The following is a 7,625-nucleotide window of genomic DNA, read 5'->3' as shown; positions in this document are numbered from 1 at the left end:
GTATATTTTATATTTGTAATATATAATATATATTTTATACATGCAACATATAATTTAAACTTTTTAATATGCAATATATAATATAAATAAATACTACACATATTTTTGAGCAGAGTTAATCAAAAGGAAAGGGAATAATCAGGGTTGGAGTGTGGGGGTGTTATCTCATGATGATGATCAAAAAGCTCTACTGTCCCAGAAATTGGCGCCATAGTGCGACCCGCCGGCTGATGCTGACTGGCTCAGAATCACAAAGAGCGGCGGGACAAGCAATGTTAGTTTCTGATTGGCTGGAATGGCTGTCTGTCAACTTCCAGAGGCAGGGTCTGAGGAGGCACGCTTCACCGATTGGCTGTAACGCAGGCGCGCCAGCTGCTGATTGACTCTGGTTTGGACGCTCGTCTCCGCACGTTGCTGGCAGAAAACAGCGGACCTGCTACGGTGCAGCTCCGCCCGCGGTCCCTAGACGGCCCGGTCGCCGTGGTCTCTGGGCCCCTGGGCCCCCTGTGTGGAGCCTCCGTGGGAACGCGGCTTCCGGGAACCGGGCCGCCTCAAGGAAGCGCCTCAGACGCTGCCGGGGTCACCGCGAGGCCGCCGGGTGGGTTACGCCGCCGCGCTGCCCATGCCGCCAGCGCCCGGTAGCTGAGGCCAATGGTGGACGGTGGACCAGACACTAGAGGGGGCAGGAGCCTGTCTGCGGTGGTCAGCCTGTCAGCACTTGGTCAGTGAGGTTGTCCTTTCAGCTGTCCATCCTGTCCCCCTCAGTCACCTGTCCATCCTGTCCTCCTCAGTCACCTGTCCATCCTGTCCCCCTCAGTCACTTGTCCATCCTGTCAGGCTCAGTCACCTGTCCATCCTGTCCCCCTCAGTCACCTGTCCATCCTGTCCCCCTCAGTCACCTGTCCATCCTGTCAGCCTCAGTCACCTGTCCATCTGTCCCCCACAGTCACCTGTCCATCCTGTCCCCTCAGTCACCTGTCCATCCTGTCAGCCTTAGTCATCTGGTAAACCTGTCACCCTCAGCCACCTGTTCATCCTCTCACCCCACAGTCACCTGATCATGTTTGTCACCCCTCACTTACTTCTTCAGTCTGCAACCCAGTCAGCCTGAAAGGAAGCTGGTGGATCTCTGTTATACTAGCAGGACAAGCAGGAGGTGTGGAGGTTAACAGTCAGGTTAGTGTCATTATGAGTTAACCCCTAGTTCCTTTGTTAATCAGCTACCCCAAGATTCTGTCACTTTCATGATGGAGGTTTAATCCATTAACAAGCCCACCCAGTCTCTTAGTAAGTTGTTCTCAACTTAACGCACTTAGTCATTACTCATATAGTATTCATGTTTAAGGTAGTTACTCAGCTTCATGGTTAGTTGTAGGTTTCTTTAGAAAATTGATTTTTATTAAGATACTATTTATGTTACTAATAATATATTTTACTTGTCTGTTAGCGTAAAAAGTCCGTCCTTCCTTAGTCGGGAAGGGCATTTTTGCCACTTAGCCTCTGCTGAAGAAATACACACAGATGGCAGCAGGGGTGACACAGGCCTGTAATGTCAGCATGGAGGGGGTTCCTAGCTCTCCTGCTGCTGTGACAGCTCTGTCCAAAAGCAGCTTGGGAGAGGGAAGGGTTTCTTCCACCTTACACTTCCAGTCACGAATCATCCTTGGAGAAGTCCGGGCAGGGCCGGAAGCCAGAACTGTGGAGGCACGCAGCACTCTGGCTTGCGCTCATGCTTAGGTAGCTTATGAAGCCCACCTGCCTGGGGATGGGGTCGCCCATGGTTGACAAAAAGAAACGAAAAAGTGACAGACGGAAAGAAGAGCAGTTTAGTGTGAAGTAAAGAGGCCCTTTTGGCTTGGGTCCCGGGCAGCGTCCTCTTGCCATGAGGGGGAGGCACAGTCATCGTTCTGTGGGCTGTTTGGTTTTATTCTTCTGATAGGCTGCATTTTCATTTCATTAGCATATGTTAATTGTACAAGTTCCTTTGAGACATTTACATACTTACTTTGACCATGTTTACCCCTCTCCTATCTCCTGTACCCCCTTTAATATCCCTGATAGGGTCTATCTCTCTCCTTCTCTCTACCTCCCCCCCTTCTTTCCACTGTTCCTCTCTTTGTCTCCATTCCGCACATGAGAGACATGTGTGATGCTTAGCTTTCTGAGTCTGGCTTATCTTGCTTAACATGATCTCCAGTTCCATGTGTTTTCCTACAAATAACATGTCATTGTTCATAGTACTCCCTTGCGTATACATTTCCTTACTCATCCTTTGATGGGCACCTCGGCAGGTTCTGTAACGTGGCATTGCACCTTGGGCAGTGATAAACAAGGTCCTTGCAGGGGTGGTCTCTATAGTAAGCTGTATTGCTAAAATTCCTTCTGAGGGGGAGATGTAAACAAAATCCACCCCTCCTCCCGAGGACCATTTGAGGTTTGATTTTACCAAAGTGCATTCTGGGGAACCAATGCATTTATTGAGCTTACTTACAGAGCAATGGGTGGGGGTTACTTACAGGAGTGTGGTGCTCGCCCCCAAGGCCACACTGGAAAATCCTCATCCAACGTGGATGATGGCTTGCTCCTAGCTACATAAATGGAGCCCCCCCCACTCGTGCAGGGGCCGCAGCAGTCTGTCTCTGTCTGACTCAGAGGATGGTCCTGTACAGCAGCTGATTAGGGTTTTTGCATGTTATATCCAAAAGTGGTACTTGTGTTTTTATTTTTAGATTTGAGGAACCTCTGTATGTTTTCCCATGGAGGCAGAACTAATTTACATTCCCAGTGAGAGTGCACCTGGGTTCCTTTTCACACATCTCAGCAGTGTTTGGGTGTTGGTTTTTTGATGGGGTGAGACGAAATCTTGCGTAGTTTTGATTTACACCTTTCTCTGATGGTTGAAGATGTTGAACATTTTAGGCACCAGTACGTCTTCATTTGGAAAGTGTCTGTTCAGTTCTTTTGACACATGGAAGTTAGAAATTAGGAACAGAGTCTGCTCAGAGGGGTCCTGCAGAGAGACTATGGAGTAGGCTGGCCAGAGGGTTCCTGCAGTGAAAATATGGAGTAGGCTGGCAAGATGGCTCAGCAGCTAAAGGCCCTTGTCACTGAGACCAGTGACCTGAGTTCAGTCCCCAGGCCCCATGTGGTGGGAGGAGAGAACCCTCCCCTAAAAGTTGTCCTGTGACCTCCACACACACTGGGGCGTGCTCTCTCTCTCTCTCTCTCTCTCTCTCTCTCTCTCTCAATAATAAATAAGTAAATAAATAAATAAATTTTAAAAAGTATGGACTAGGAAAATGGAGGGGTGGCCTTGAACACTGGGAAGGGATGAGATGTGATGTAGAATGCATCCAAACCAAATGCTGACCAGCCAGGCAGGTCATTTATTAAATAGTAATTAAGTGTAGTGTCTCCTGTCTGTAATTCCAGCATTTGGGGAACAGAGGTAGGAGGATTATTGCAAGTTTGAGTGTAGCCTGGGTCAACCAGGGCTACATGGCATGACCTCCCCACTCCCCACAAAAAGAAAGAAGGTGAGAGGGAGTAGTGAATATTTGTGGAGTGCTTGCATGTGTAAGGTTCTGTTCTGTTGATTTTATTTTATTTTTTCTTATGTGTGTGAGTGTATTGCCTGCATGTGTGTAAGTGCCCCTGTGTTGTGCAGTGCCTGCAGCGGCCAAAAGAAGGCATCAGATCACCTGGAACTAGAGTTACAGATGGTTGTTAGCCATCATGTGGGTGGGTGCTGGGAACCAATTGTGGGTCCTCTGCAGGAGCAGCCAGTGCTCTTAACCGCTGAGCCATCTCTCCAGCCCCTATTGATTGATTTTATATTAACAACTATATGAGACAGTTGCTGTTATTAAACAAGTTCCAAATATGTGGAAAACAGTCTAGGGAGACAGGTTGCTTGAAATGAAAGGAAACAAAGAACCCGGGTGTTTGAATTTTTCACATAGTGCTGTGGTTTTTAAATTCCCACAAGAAGGTCAACTTTAAAACTAAGCATTTAGTAAGCCAAGCGAAACCCATTTATGGTCAAGTTCAGTGTGGGCTTGACCAGAGTGAGGGAAGTGACTACTCAGAACCACTCAGGAAGGACGGACAGAGACAGACCTTCAATAAAATATATCTTTAAAAACAGATGGCTCAAGGTCAGGTGAGGTGGTGCACGCCTTTAAGCCCAGCGTTCAGGAGGTGGATCCCTGTGAGTTCCAGGCCAGCCTGGGTGACAGGGAGACCCTGTCTCAAAACAAACAAACAAACAAAAAAACAAATGATGGCTCAGTGGTTAAGAGTGTATGCTGCAGGGCTGGAGAGGTAGGAGAGGTCACTCAAAAGAACACTGACTGCCTTTGCAGAGGACCTGGATTCAAATCCCAGCACCCACATGGTGGCCAACGACTGTCCGTAACTCCAGCTCCAGGGAATTCAGTGCAGTCTTCTGACCTCCGCAAGCATTGCATGACATGGGTGCACTTACATACATGCAGGAAAAACACTCATGCACATAAAAATAATAAAAAATTTTTTTAAAAAGGTAAAACGAATAAAGTACCAAAATATGGTACAAAGAGCCCCGAGAACATGCAGAGTGAAGCCAGGTGAGGTGGCACATGCCTGTCGTCCCAGCTCTCAGGGGGCTGAAGCAGGACAGTCACCATGAGTTTGAGGCAAGCCTGGACTGCACAGTGAGACTCCATCTCAAAGCAGACAAAATGAGCCATTTTAAGTTCAGCATGACAAGAAGCCAGATGTAGAGCTGATGGGTGCTGGGTGCTGGGGAGCCATATTCCTGTGGTGTGTGGCCACTGGTTGGTTGCCCGTGCTCTGGTGGATGGCCCACTCTGATGTACATGCAGCAGCACTAATTGGACCCAGTGGGTTCTATAAAAGAGGAAGAGGACATGACGTTGGGTATGGACGTGTTGATGGGTCTAAGGGAGTTGCAAGGGGGAGTGGAGGATGGAGATAATGGATGTGATTTATGTATATATGAATGCAATTGTCAATACATTTGTAAAGGTTCTCAAAAAAGCCCAGATATTGTTCTGTTCCAATTGCATCATGTTCAGAATTGGTAAGTCCAAGTTACAGAAAGGGAACTAGTGCTTTCCCAGGAGTGGGGGCTGAGGATTGGGAGGGGTGGGGAACGTGCATTAAGGGTACTGGGGTTTAAGAGGGGTGATGAGTGCTGTGGGATTAGATTATGGTGGTGGTCACAGGACCTTGTGAAGGTGCCAAAGCCCAGAATTGTGAATTTTAATGTGATAAACTTATGGCATATGATAACTTTATGGTATATTAATGATCTTAGTGAAAACCAATGACAAAAGGAGTTACCACAGAACCACAGCTAAAAAATATAAGGAAAAATATGATACATAACTAGGATATATAAATGTAGTTGAGTGAACATGAACGTTTATTTCACATCATATGTAAAAGTCAACCCAAGATGGGTGAGTATCAGACCTTGGTGCAAAGGACTGAAGGAGAACAGGAAGGCCCTTGGTGTTGCTCCGGGCAGGAGTTGTTGGTTTTGACAGCAGAAGTACAGGCAGCAGATGTGAAACTAGACCTATGGGACTGTTCCAAACTCAAAAGCTTCTGCCCTGTAAAGGAGACAGTCACAGTGTAAAATGGCAAAGATCCACAGATTAGTTATCTGATAAAGGGCTAATGTCCAGGGTATATAAGAACTCACACAACTCAGCAGCAGAAATCATCATTGCTATCAATCATCCTCCTCATCACCACCACCATCACCACCACCATCATCATAGTCATCATCATCAGCTCCACCATCATTACCATCATCACAACCACCAGCAGCACCATCATAATTACCATCACCATCACCACCACCATCATCATCATCTCCACCATCACAGTCATCATCATCTCCATCATCAATCACCACTATCATCATCATCATCTCCACCATCATCACAGTCATCATCATCTCCACCATCATTACCATCATCACAACCATCAGCAGCACCACCATCATCATCATCTCCACCATCACAGTCATCATCATCTCCATCATCAATCACCACTATCATCATCATCATCTCCACCATCATCATAGTCATCATCATCTCCACCATCATTACCATCATCACAACCATCAGCAGCACCACCACCATCATCATCTCCATCATCACAGTCATCATCAGCAGCACCATCATCACAATCATCATCATCAGCAGCACCATCATCACAATCATCATCATCAGCTCCACCATCATTACCATCATCATCATCAGCTCCACCATCATTACCATCATCACAACCATCAGCAGCACCATCATAATTACCATCACCATCACCACCACCATCATCAGCACCAACATCATTACCATCATCAGCACCAACATTACCACCATCATCATCATTACTACCATCATCACCATTACTGTCATCACCGCCATTATCGGCACCATCACCATCATCAACACCACCATCATTACTATCACCACCATCATCATTACAGTCACCTCATGATTATCTAGGTTTAAAACGGGCAAAAGAAGGCAGGCATAGCAGTATAAGCCTGTGATCCTAGTACTCAGGAGACAGAGGCAGGAAGGTGGCTGCAGGTTCAAGGCAAGCCTGGTCTTCATAGCAAGTTACAGGCCACGCAGGACCCCGCAGCAAGAACTTGTATTGAACAAAAATAAATAAAAATGAAAATGGGGACTGGGGCTGTACCTCAGCCGGTGGAGCTTTTACCGAGCATGTAAAAAGCACTGCATCCCCAGCACTGCACAAACCAGATGAGGTAGTGCACACCTATAATCCCAGCCCTTTGGAGGTTCAGCCGGAGGATAAGAAGTTCAAGGTCATTCATCTTCAGCTACATAAGAGCACCAACTGCTCTTGCAGAGGACTCAGGTTCAGTTTCCAGCACCCACATGGCAGATAACAGCCACCTGTAACTCCAGTTCCAGGCCATCCAATAATCTTTTCTGGCCTCCATGGGCATTGTATGACACAGGTGCACTTACATACATGCAGGAAAAATACTCACATACATAAAAATAAATTTAAAAAATCTTTTTTTTTTTTCTGGTAAATGAGACATTCTTTATTTCTTTTGGAGGAGAACTGCTGACAAGTAAGGGCACCTGTCCTTGGACTCATGAACTTCTTACAGGAAACTGCACAAAGGTGACTTCTTGCCTAAACTGGACACATAACAGAATACATCACTATTTACTTTTGGAGTCCCGGGACATCCAGTCTCAGACATTTTATGCTCCACTATAGCCCTCTGGATGTCTAGCATTAGCCGACTCATCCGCATGCCTGATGTCCATATCAGCACCATGTTGTCTAAACATAAACTGACCCTCGTGGCTTTGATTCCCTTCATTCCCAAAAGCTGTCCTCTGATCTCCACCAGCATAGTAGAGCATGTGTACCCCCCAAAAATGCAAAAAATAAAGTTAGTTATTAGAATTATTGCTGAAGTTATTTTTGTCTATGTTTAAACCAAGAAAGACAGCAAATGCTAGGCAGAACTAAAGAGAATCATAATAGGAAGGAAAGCAGATTTATCTTGGCCATCAGAAAAGAAAGGTAAAAGTTTCAAGATCACTGTCTTTTCCAGTTTT

General features: G+C 46.3%; 1 protein-coding gene across 3 annotated transcripts in view; it reads left to right on the top strand.

The window, feature by feature from the left end:
* The first annotated feature begins 401 nt into the window (after positions 1–401).
* The window catches only part of Siglecl1 (SIGLEC family like 1), a 22,229-nt gene continuing 15,005 nt past the window's right edge, over positions 402–7,625 (top strand). For all 3 annotated transcript variants that reach the window (XR_001872738.2, XM_008845201.3, XM_029569369.1), the window contains exon 1: positions 402–721. The gene's annotated coding sequence lies outside the window, so the exon portion shown is untranslated. The remainder of the gene's footprint in view (positions 722–7,625) is intronic.

This window comes from Nannospalax galili, unplaced genomic scaffold (assembly GCF_000622305.1).
Source record: "Nannospalax galili isolate Female #2095 unplaced genomic scaffold, S.galili_v1.0 scaffold960, whole genome shotgun sequence".
NCBI lineage: Eukaryota > Metazoa > Chordata > Mammalia > Rodentia > Spalacidae > Nannospalax > Nannospalax galili.
This window is presented reverse-complemented; position numbering and strand designations above follow the sequence as displayed.